The sequence below is a fragment of the Semicossyphus pulcher genome, unplaced genomic scaffold (assembly GCF_022749685.1).
Source record: "Semicossyphus pulcher isolate SPU_LCO1_2020_fin unplaced genomic scaffold, fSemPul1.0.p SCAF_4, whole genome shotgun sequence".
Taxonomy (NCBI): Eukaryota; Metazoa; Chordata; class Actinopteri; order Labriformes; family Labridae; genus Semicossyphus; species Semicossyphus pulcher.
Genome location: NW_027211715.1, coordinates 6,381,784 through 6,394,338, shown reverse-complemented (window position 1 = coordinate 6,394,338; position 12,555 = coordinate 6,381,784).

The window sequence follows — 12,555 nt, the reverse complement described above, 5'->3', positions numbered from 1 at the left end:
GGGCATTATGGGTTCCCTTTTTTTCCAGTCTTTGTTAAAAGAATAATTCAGCATGTTGGAAAATGTGTTTTTGACTTCTTTATCAGGACGATAAATAGATCAAAACTCTTATGTCTTTGTGTTAAGTCAAAGCTCGACACAGGAGGTGAATAGCTTAGCTTAGCATGAAGACTCCAAGCAAAGTTTGTTCCAGTGCAATACAGTTAGGTAAGAGAAAGTGTTCAAATTTTTAGGACCACAAAATGTAATTGTCCATTGACACTTAAAAGTACGCCCACTTCACACGCTCTTCATACAGCCAGGCTAGCTAGTTATCACATGCTGCTAAGCTAGGCATATTGCTTCCCACATGGCTCTTTCTGAAGTTAAAAAAAAAGCTAGAACTCTGAAACTCAGATTAACATGCTATGTGAAATAAAAAATGACAATTTCGTATTTTGGATGTAGCTTCAAACTGTTTCTCGAGCTAGCCGTTTCCCTCTGCGTCCAGTTTTTAAGCTAGGCTAAGCTAATCACCCCTGGCTCCAGCTAAAGTCTCCACATGCAGACACCAGAGTGGTGTCAATCATCATATTTCAATCTTTAAAATTAATTGAATAAGCACATTTCCCAAAATGTCAAACTATTCTTTTAAGACTTGTATATTTTTGTAAGTATTGTAAATACTCATAAATGTTATGAGGCAACGTATGTGCTAATCCTGTTTTTGTACTTCTGGTTACGGATTGAGGTGAAGTTTATTCAATATCTGATTTTTTAAAAGTGATGAAATAAGAACAACAGTGTCGGATGACAGGTTCAATTTAGGGTTTAATTTAAGGACAAATTCAAAATCATGGTTTAGTAAAGTTGACACAATTATGATCTTACTGTCTATTCCTCTGCAACTACAGACTGTGTTTATTATTGATTTATTTGATTGATTTCCTTTACAGTTTATCTTTTAATTGTTAGGTATAGTATAAATATATAAATCAGAAAATAGTTCAAGTAGACCAACACCCACACATGAGAGAAAGAGTGAAAACGAGCATTTTCCTTTCAAAATTATGTAAAGAATAATTATTCTCGTGCCATCTGATGAATGGATTCTAAAATGTTTCAGTACGTCTCTACAGATTTAGCTGATTGTCTGATGGAACCAGAGGAAGACAAGTTTTGTTACATTTTAAAGCTAATTGTACAGTGTATGACTGTGTTTGTATAAATCTTGGCACTGACAGAGTGTTCAATAAGCTGTAGCTGGAGCTCATTATAGTGGATACATATATTTTCATGTTTTCTTTTAACTGCAACACCACGACTACCCCACCGTCTCAGAATACAATGAATGTTTGCTGTAGTGCCTTCCTTTAACCTGTATGTGTTTTTATCAGACTGTTTGTGGGACTAATTTGAGGAGGGAAGATTCCCTGTAAGGATTTAAACATAACAAGAAAACCAGAATGTATATTATCTCAACCTTTTTTCTTTTATGTAAACATGTATAAAGCTTTCTACAGAGGGAACAGAGTATAAATATATATATTTGTGTATAGAATTATATTTTGGAGTATATTTACCAAGAGAAATCTATTGTTGAGTGTGTGTGTGTGTGTGAAAGTACTGTGAATTTATGGATGTGCTCAAACATAATACATGTTTGTGGAGGATTCATTTAGTTTATTCATTCCAGTTTCATGCCATGTTTTATGACACTAAAACAGATAAAATATTTACATTTTAGTACAAATTTATGAAGCTTCTTTTGATGGAATCACACTGTTTTACTGAACTAAAAGAGTGAAAAGCGTGCAGATATGCACACCTCCATTTCAAACAATGCACTCACATAAAAACGTTTATATTTCAGCTGCTAATTAAAGGACGTGTCATAAAACGAGAAATGAGCTTGTAATGAATATTATATGTAAATGCTTCTGCTACTTAAAGAGAGGGTATTATGCTGTTTCACATTTTAAGACAGCAGACTTCGGAGAGCTGGCCAATCAGAAGAACGTGGGCTTGCAGGGGCGAGGTTTCTTAAAGGGACAGCGCTGACTGAGTCGTTTCAGGCAGAGGCTGTATGAGGGCCAGCACAGAGTATGGGACAAATTATGCGAAGCTACTCCACAGGGATCACAGAGAGAAATATGAAGCTTGAAATTAGCATAATACCTGCCCTTTAAACGTTCTTCTGTACATGAAATACAGCTCCTTGTGTTTTGTTCAAACATTTTACTTCCCCACTTGTCAATACCGACTCATTATTGTTGAAGATTGATAACTGTTTGGTATAAGTTAAAATGTTTTACAATTATTTCTTATGAAGCAAAAAGCATTTTTATGTTAACGTCTGTCAACTTTATTCTGGAAGCTTTTTAACCCACAGAAAACTGCAGTCTGTGACCACAATCTTTTCCTAAACATAACCAGTGAGTGTTGTTGTCTGGACCTAACAAAACTGCGACCCTGTCACAACATTTATCACGTACTTGGTTCGGGTTTTGGCACCAAAAAAAGGAAACAATTATGGTTTGGCTTCAAAATCAAGACAGCGTTGACAGTTGGTTTCATGTTAAGCAATGTTAATTTAAAGACAGAACTTTGGCTCGCTAGTCTCAATGCTCAACAGCAAGTAAAGCCACGTTAGTGGTAATCGCTCCTCCCTTTTCAGACGCCTAACACAAAGCAGCTTTATTCTCTGCAGATGGGAGTCTGAAAAAACCCAACCCTTCTCCAGTCTTTATTGTTACCCCGCATCCCATCCCATTACACAACAAGGTTAACAATACTCTCGTTTGAGCTCAACCCTGTTTGCTTCACTATTTTAAATCGTATGCACGTAACCCGAAAGTTATCATTGTTTCGTTACGTTCTACACAACCTCAATGCTTGGTTACGTTATTGTCAAATAACCCAGGTCACAAACTGGTTCAGGTTCCTCTGTTGTCACAATAATGACAACATCCCCTTAACGTAATGAAAGGATGAAATCAAGGCTAAAACCACTGATGGCTGCGGTGAAACCAAAATTAAAGGGGGATATATAATGAGTTTGCGTGTATTCAGTTACAATGGAGGATGGAGAAAGTCCAACTATTTTATTTTGTTTCTGGAAACCAAACAGTTTTCAATAACACTTGAGAAATGGTTTTTATTGAGTTGCATTGGAGCCACTTGGTTTTAGAGCAACATTAGATCTTGTTTGTTTTTTCGGGCCTGCTGCCAGGCGCGTCTGTGCCAAAACCTATTTGAAACCTCGATTCAGTAAAGCTCAGAGTAAATATACAGCAATGATATGTAGTGCTCTGTTGCTGTTATCAAGCTGCTTTATCGTGAACAACAACACTGCATCTCAGTGTGCAGAACACAGAGATCCATGTCTTGCAGAGGGGAGATGTGCAGCAGCCTATAATCAGCGGTCATTGTGGGATTACGGCTTTCTGGCGTTCCTGTAGATTTGAGGTTTCTCTTATCGACTGTGGCGAATCCATCTCCCATATGTAATTATCTCCTCCACCTCGTGTCATGCTGTTCAGTGGCTGAGCCTCAAGTTATGCTCTGGATCTAATCTTCTCATTTGACATAATTGGGGGATATTCTTTCACTCGTACTGACATTACGATCCATAAGAGTTGCTGTTCAAACATTCTTCCCTGCCATTTGCTCCAGTGCATGCTGGGAAAAAAGTGTAAGAGTAGCTAACGATAAGAGGCTATCAATATGAAATGATGCTGTATCACACAAAAGGAGCATTGTTGTAAGTGTGCATACTGACTTATATGATCTGAGAACAGCTGTAATCGGAGCACGATCCATGTATGTAGTTATTGATTGTATTTTTTTTTTTAACCATTTGACTACCTCATGTTGTTATATGAATGTGTAAGTTGTGTATTATGTGTGTGAGAGTTTCCAGTGCCTGTGTCTGAGCTCACACTGCGGGTTGATCATTCGGGCCCCTTCATGTTGCAGTTTCACTTATTTTCAATCTCAAAGCAAACCATGAAGTTTGAGCTTCACCGCGATGCCAACGTTGCCTTTTTTGGGCATTTTGTAAATGTGTAAAACTTTGATGACCCTTTTATTAATGTTTTCTTTTGGTTTTTGAAACTTTTATATATGCTGTAAATATGCATGACATGTGTATCCCCATTATGTCCAATAAATTTCCTTAAAATTTTACAACCTGTTGTTTTGTGATGATTTCTGTGCCACTCTGAGGCAGCCTGACGGTGAGCCATGTGTGGGGGAGCAGCGTGGATACCTCCTGTATGGACCTGGTTTACAACAATGAGCTGTAATAATGATGTGTTAGGCTTGGCTCTGCTGCGGTGAAGTCATGACTCTTCTCTGGTGAGCTCATAGCTTGATATGGACCATGTGGATCTCTGGCTGGAGGTGTTTTTTCTGAGACGAGTGCAATGTATGAGTCCATACCTCCCTCCCCTCCCAACGGCATATGCTCCAGCTTTGCTTTTGATTAGAGCTCCATGGAGACCAGCTGTAAGCAGCATGCCTTGGAGTAGCTCTGAAAGTCTCTGATTTTAGCGCTATAGAAGGAGGCCATGGGCGAATGGTAAAGCTGCCTCTTGTTATGCCAGCTCAGGTCTGGGTTAACTGGTTCACTCGTCCCAAATCCTTCTGACCCCTTTTAAAGCCCCCAGAAACCCACATCCACAGTAGGCTTTGAACTATGTAATTTAGGGTCATGTATGTACATAATAATAACCACCTAAAAAGTATGCAGTAGGATATCTTTTACACCTCTAGCCCCTCCATCCGATCAGTCCGCTCTTTGCACCTAACATTCCTAGCATCGTTTTAGCCAACTATTGAGGGCCGCAGGTGATGAATGTTGAATCCCGACTGTGGGAGTTTATTGCCAATCGTTGACAATCTATTTTTTGGTGGCGGATGTTGACGTCAGCTGGAAGAGTAGCTTCATAATAATGTAGCACTAGCTTATACTACAAACCATAATTTAGCTTCACAGCTTTAAGAACAAATAGGGGCATATCAGCTAATGTTGCATGTGTATGCTAACAGCTAACTATGATATGGATGGCAAAGCATTTGTAGCTCACTATTAAGTGACCAATCAAGATCAATAATTTCAGATGGCAGCAATTCACTTCCTCCTTTGATCCATCCATCATCTATACCGCCTATCCTGCTTATCCTGCATATCCCAGCTGTCATTGGGTGAGAGGCGGGGTACACCCTGGACTGATCGCTAGTCAATCACAGGGCTGACACACAGAGACAGACAACTTTCATGCTCACACTTACCTAAGGGCAATTAAGAGTCACCAATGAACCTAATGAGCATGTGTTTGGACTGTGGGAGGAAGCCGGGGTACCCGGAGGGAACCCACGCATGCGCTGGGAGATCATGCAAACTCCACACAGAAAGGATTTAACGTCTTTTTGACAATGCTTTACCTGGAGTGAACCACAGAGGGAGGTGCTGTTTACTAACATGGACATTAATGTGCAGAAAGTGACCTTTTGAGATCAATAATCTCAGATGGCAGTGAATCTGCTTCCTCCTTTGATTCAGACGCCTCAAATATAGCGTTAAAGGCTGCAGTGCACAGCGCACTGTACACTGATTAACACATTGTTCTGATCAGAGCCAGGCAAATGTCAATCGGCCACGCCTCCAAAGTCCTGAGAACTGGTCTTCTCTGCCAAATAACCAGTTTTGATCTTGCCTTTCTAATAATAGAGAATGTTTTTTTCTCTCAGATTCTATTAGAAGCCTCATGAGACTCAACTTTGATACCATTTTTGTATTTTTAGTATTTCAAGCTTTATGGCCTCTGTGATGTTACATCTGTATCTTTTCTTCCCAGACTGCCCAGGGGCATCGTCATGCTCCGACACTCTCGTCCAACTGACGACTAATTCACTGAATTCCTCAACAAAATGCTCATCCACCTCATCAAACCAGAATGTAGACCGTGATGTAATTATTTTCATTTCCAGCTCTCCCCTTCGGGTACCTGGAACACACACTCGTTGTTTGGCTTCTACATTGTGCAGCTAATGCATTGAGTCACTGATTGCATGAGCCCCAGACAATAGTGCATGACAAATACAGGATTAAATCAAAAGAGGCTTTTTGTGTTCGGACGCTGGGGAGGCCAGGCTAATATAAAGCAGACCTTTGCTCCCAAACATGATTACTTGAATTAAGTTAAGTGAGATGTTTTGGAACATTTGGCGGGTTTACAACATCAGAGGGGGATGAGAGCAGATTAGCAGGGTCTGTGTGTACCTACCCTCACAGCACCTCTTCCTGTCCCATGGCAGAGAACTGTAATGAGGTTGGAATAGTATCAGCACGTCCTACGATGAAGCGGGGCCAAAGAGACAGACTCTGATGTTGCTTCACAGAAACACATTCACAGAAACAAGTCGAATAAAAAAGTTGATTAAACAGATATTTTATGTTAAAAATCTGAATGAAATACTCCTTTGTGAGTTGCAGAGACACTGACTCCCTTAAGAAAGTTTCCCCATAAGTATAACAACAATGTATAATGTACCCTTAACTGCTTTAAATCACACCTACTGTATTTGCTATGTTTTACAACTTTTATGCTAAGTTATAAAAAAGGACCACTATAGGGCTGTAACCTGTCAGTCTGCTCTGAGGGCTGAAAACAAGTGAGGTCACGATCACAGGAGGCCCTGCCACAGCTCCATTGGAGTACAGATGATGAACGGCTTCATCAGAAAGCATCTGGTCCTCAGATAAAAAGTTATTGGTATGATCTTAGTGGTGAGGTAATCGAATAAAATTGAGCCTATTTTATGATATTTTAACACCTAGCCTATAACCTAGGTGAGAAATGGCAGACTCCAAAGGTGCTTTTTGGTAATCATCATCAAGTTATTAAGATTAAAGGTCCTGAAAACATATTCTCTCAATGAACAATGTTGTTCTACAAGAACACACAATTTTCAATGGCTAAACACTTTTCACTGAAGAGGTTTCTGGACTTTATTTCACTGTGATATTTTGGCTTCACTTTTGTACAATGAGAGTAGATGAAGACGTGTTGTCCATCTTTATAAAGAGTCATTGGATTTACATTAGAATGACTTCTGCATTACAAGCTAGCTATCTGAAAAATATGCTATACACATGTATGCTATACATTTTGTGTGTCCCTTCTCACATGCTTCTGGTAACATAAGCCAAAGGAATCCCTCCATTCACACAGTCATACAGACAATACACATTATATACAGTGTTGAAAATCAGTCACACAGCTCCCTCGAGGGTGAGATATACCTCAAATTTCAGTCCCAACAAGTTGAACATATGAGGCAATAAAAGTGCTTATCTGATCCAGGTAGAATACTTCCCCTGCTTTCAGCTGTAAGTGAAGCCCCCTGACTGAGGCGTGCTAACTTTAGCCTCCCATCACAGCTGGTTCTTATGCTGCACCAAAATATGACTATGCTACGTTTCATACTGCTGCCAAGATCCATAAAACAGCCTCATTTTGCTGAATTGCAAACTGTGTTTTGATTGTGGCACATGGGTACTGCATGTGTGTGTTTTTTTAGATACTTGAGGCCCTCATACTTATTGCTGGGAAGCACACGAGTGTTTCCAGTTGGAAGAAAAGAAAAAGAAAAAAACTCTGCAGCCTAAAATTACACTGCTCATAATGAAAAAGCTCAATCATTACTAGCTTCTACCACAAACATCTCCCACTCTCTCTGTTTCTATGTACCCCTTCTTTCTTTATCTCTATGCTGCACCGTCGCATGCACATGTGCAGTATGCCTGTCCCTGTGCACAAACTCACGCACCAAACAGTCGCCTGCCTCCATGCACTTAATTTTTTCCTGACTGGTTTGCTTTCCAAACCACAAATCCAAACTGAGCACATAAACAAACAGGACGAAATGAGCTTCCATTCGCTCGTCCAGCTCCAGTCTCGTCTCTAGTGTCTTATCCTTTCATCTTGGTCTGCTGTGTCCACATAGTATTTACACCTGGCCACATCTCTCCTCACGCAGCACACAAGTCTGATTGCTTCAACTCGACAGTTTCCTCTGAAATACCTCTTTTTCATTTGACGTGGTTGTGAGTTTATGTTTCCGCTGGTGTGGTTGAAGTCGTAACATTTTAGGAGGAGCACAGCGGCGCACGTGGCTCCTGCAGACACATCATTCATTTACACTTCCCTGACTTGTGGCCTCAACCCTAAAGTGTCTCAAACCACCTGGGGAGGCAGTTTTTAATAACAGATAAACATGTTAGAAGCCAGAGCGTTCATGTGCATTGGTTGCTTTTGGCTTGTTATGTCATTCATCACTCCTAAAGGTGGCTCTGTGAAAGATTTATTCATAATTTTTGTGGCAAACAATTATTGTATAATCATTCTGAGTGACTGTTATTGCTCTAAAAGTCGACTGCTGCATATTTTGAATTGAAGGAACTATCGTCCAGCTCATTTGGATTCTTGCCAACACAAGCATATCATGTGTGGAGCAGATGACATTCATGCCGCAGACGGTGCATGCTTTTTCAATGCATTAAATACTTTTTATTGACTGCACCTTTATCTTAAGAAGTAAAATAGCATTTCTTTCTATCAAACCAACTTCAAACCAAACTATGACATGAGGTCTACCGTACATATGTTGCATAAAAGAGGTGGATGTGGTCCTTAGGTCTGCGAAGTGAAGCAAATGCAAAGTACCCGCATTTATTTCTAATGTCGAGCAGGGGGCGACTCCTGCAGTCCAGTTGTAGATAAGTCTATGAGAAAAAGACCATACTTTAGGGTTGAAAAATAACGCCAGTAAACCTTTTCCCTAACGAGTTAATGGTCTCAATCACTAGTTTCAGTTCTTCTTCAATACAGTTCATTTTCATGTTCATGTTCATTTTGTACATTATGGTCCCTTCCACAGGAAAATAGACAACAAAGCAGGGTATGCTTAAGAGCGTGGACTTGACAAGTCAGTACAACAGCGCCCTCTCCATCAAATTAGAGTAGCAGAATTGTGCACCAACCCAATGTCCAAATATTGCCACTTTCCAAAAAACAAGATGGCGACAGCAAAACTTCCAAACTCGTGGCTAGACAGCAAAAAGTGGGTGATGTCACGGGGGCTACCTTCACTTCTTTTATAGAGTTGCTATAAAAGGAGAAAGTAAAGTAGTATCCGATGTAGTCAGAACAGTCCAGAAACTCTTGTACATGTAATTCTTTAACAGTAATAACAAGAGAAGAAGCACCTGAAACAAACAGAAGAATTAGAATGAACCCCACCCCCCCCAAAAAAGGCCTGACCTGATTCTAAAATTAAATAATATGAACTAGCTGGGCGTTGGTTTAGCTCAGCGGTTAAATCGTCTGCCCATGCAAAGAGGCTATAGTCCTCGATTCAGCGGCCCCCAGGCTCAACTCCAACCCTCGGCTCTCTGCCGCCCGTCATCCCCCACTCTCTCGTCCCCTGTTTCTAACTCAATCCACTGCCCTCTCTTTCAATAAAGGCAAAACAAAATCTTTAAAAAAAGGAATAATATAAAAAAGCTTTCAGAGATGGCCTACCTCCACTGTAATGTAAGTGCTGATACATTTCCAGTATTATTTTTATCTGAACATGAATTTAATCTGCACCCAAATTCAAAGCTTAATCCAAAAGGCAACTGGACTTCAGTTCTAAAGAAGCTTTTCGGATAAGAGGTAAAACATCTTCAGGAACTTCATCCAAGTCCAGTTTTTTGTGATTAAGCTTGGAATCACCAGGACCTGGAACCTAATGTGCTTTCTAACCATTATAATCGACATTTCCATGATCGTTTGGCCTAAGTCACAGTGAGTGGGGGTGGAGGGAGTTAGTTGTGTTTTGGTGCTGAATTTATCATATCTCTTTAAAGTGATAATCTCGAAGATTTTCATTTAAATAAATGTCTCTTAAGTCCCTATCTATCATCGAATTAGGTAACACAAAGGTGATTGAGCCTATGGCCCACTGATGAAAGCCTTTGCAGTATTACAGACTGGGTGTCTGTGGCGACTTTCGCAGAAAAAATCACAAGCGGCGCCCAGTTAGTGGAGTGTTTTCCATCACCCAGCAGTGGTTGGTCTGCCAGAGAGGGTAGGCGGAGCTAAGCGGCTGCTTTTCCAGTCTCTGCAAGTGTTGCGAGTAAACAGTAATCTACTATGGCTGAACAAACAAAGAAAAGATGGATGACTACAGATACAACTTCAAAAATAAGTAAAAATCCAAAGAAAAAGAAACAAATTCGACGCTCAGATGAAGCAAACAGTCTGAAAAGGAAAGCGACCGTCGGCCAGGAAAATCAAGAGTTACAACCGGAGCCAACCGTGGACGTCACACATGCAGCACTGTCTGGATATCTGGGAAGTGTGCTCCCGCAATTATTGTTTATTACCATAGGTGGTGAAACAGAGAACCAAGATCTTCGAGATTACCACTTTAAATAGATTTTGCGGTTTCTCTAGTCCATTGATGCTTTCATTTTATCTTTAATTTTATTTAGCTGTGAGGACTTTTCTTGTTGTTACAGAAACCAGAGTGATGTGCTTAAATTTTCATCAACATTATTTCTCTGTGCAAAAACACAAAAACAACCTTTGCCACAGGGGACATCCATCGTGTGAGTATTTTATTCACTGAACCACAGAAGGTCCACCCTCCTGATGAAAACCGTCTTTCTGCTGTCAGGCCCACGAGCGACACACAGCACAAGTTGCAGGAGGGCCGGCCAGCCTTCATTAACATTTGTTTTTCCATCCAGGATCCTGCGCGGGGAGAACCGCTCGCTCTGCCAGGCCTCCAGAGTTCAAATCTGCACTGCAACCAAACCAAATAAGCCGGGTCCAAGTACCCACTCCTAAACGCAACCAGATGTCTGCCCTCAGCTAATAATCAGAGAAAATACAGCCCCCTCCTGCCATTGGTTCGGTGGAAGCCCCAGCTGATCAGTGAAAGCTGTCATCCACAAAACAGATGTGCAGACTGAGAGTAGAAATTACGCTCGCAGCCCGAGGCCACACTGAAAGGTGAATGGAGCAGAGGTGTAGTTAAGGAAAAGAGTAAAATATAGCATGTGAAGGAAAGCTGCTTTGCAGAAGTCTGCAGACAGGACCGAAACCTTTGAGTGAAGGTTTATGCTTAGAAAAATCATGGTTATGTTTTATGATTATATCAGTAATTGATCAAATCTTCTTGGTCAACAATATCATTTTTTTCTGGACCTTTTTTTTCATCGATCAGAATGGAAAGTGGTGGCCTCCTTCTTCTGTTAGAGATGTTAAAGAAATTAGATTTAAACAAGCCTTCCACAGAATTAAATGGTAAATGGATTGCACATATAGCACTAGTCTTCAGAGGCTAGGCTTTTACACTACAGTCACATTCACCCCTGCTATGTAAATCAGGGTCTAACCATTCAACACAGTCACACATCGATGGGTACACCATCTGGGGTAATTTAGGGTTCTTGCCCACGGACACTATGACATGTCGACAGGAATCGAACCAACCTTTCAATTAAAAGACAACTGCCTCTACCACTGAGCCAAAGCCGCCCCCTGTCATCAGAGTCACTTATAGTTGTTAGGTCTAATTGGTCGAAGCGGCCCACAAAGCCTGAGGCTGTAGAAATGTTCTCACATTATGACCATTACTGTGTGTGAGTGTGTTGTCAGGTTTTGTTTGTTGTAGTTGTATTGTTGTAGTTGGTTGTATTGTTTTAAATTGTATAAAGAGTATTGTATGCTACTTCATGTATAAAAATGATTTCAATTAATAATTTGCCCTTCAGGAGAATTCAGTATTCAGGTGGTCAGTCCAGGTGTAACCCCGCCTCTCGCCCAATGACAGCTGGGACAGACTCCAGTCCCCCACGACCCTGAACAAGCAGTATAGATAAGAGATGGATGGAGAATACTGGTTCTTTCTAAGTCACATGACTTAAAAACTCCAACTGACTTGACAATATCCAAAAACACTCAGCTCAATGTTTTCTTTAACTCACCCCAGCCAAAAAGTTGAAACCTACCGTTATAAAGATATAGTTTTAAAAGGTTTAATGCCTATGAACAGGCCTATTGACCTAACAACGGATATACTTCAACAGCAGTCATGGTGCTGAGCAGGAGGGAAATATTTGCTCAACATATAAGTGAAAGATGACAAATGAAAATGGACAGTAACATGTACAATTCTTGTAGATTTAAAATACTTACAAACAATTCAATAAAACATTTAAGAAAGCATTAAAAACAGAGCAAAATGACACAAAGTTTGGGTGGGTCTTTACTTTGTTTGTATCTGTTGTCCTGACTTGGGACCTGTTGGCCTTGATTTGTGACATGTTGGTTGTTGACTTGCAACTTGTTTTGTCTTGACTTGGGTCCCGCTGGTCTTGACCAATGACTGTATATATAGATGGATGATGCGTCTCCATCTGCTCCCATTGTACGAAAGTGATGGCAAAATAGCACCCGTGATAGGCGCTGCCATCATGCGATGGTGACGTCACTTGGAGCCAGAGACTGTGCAGTA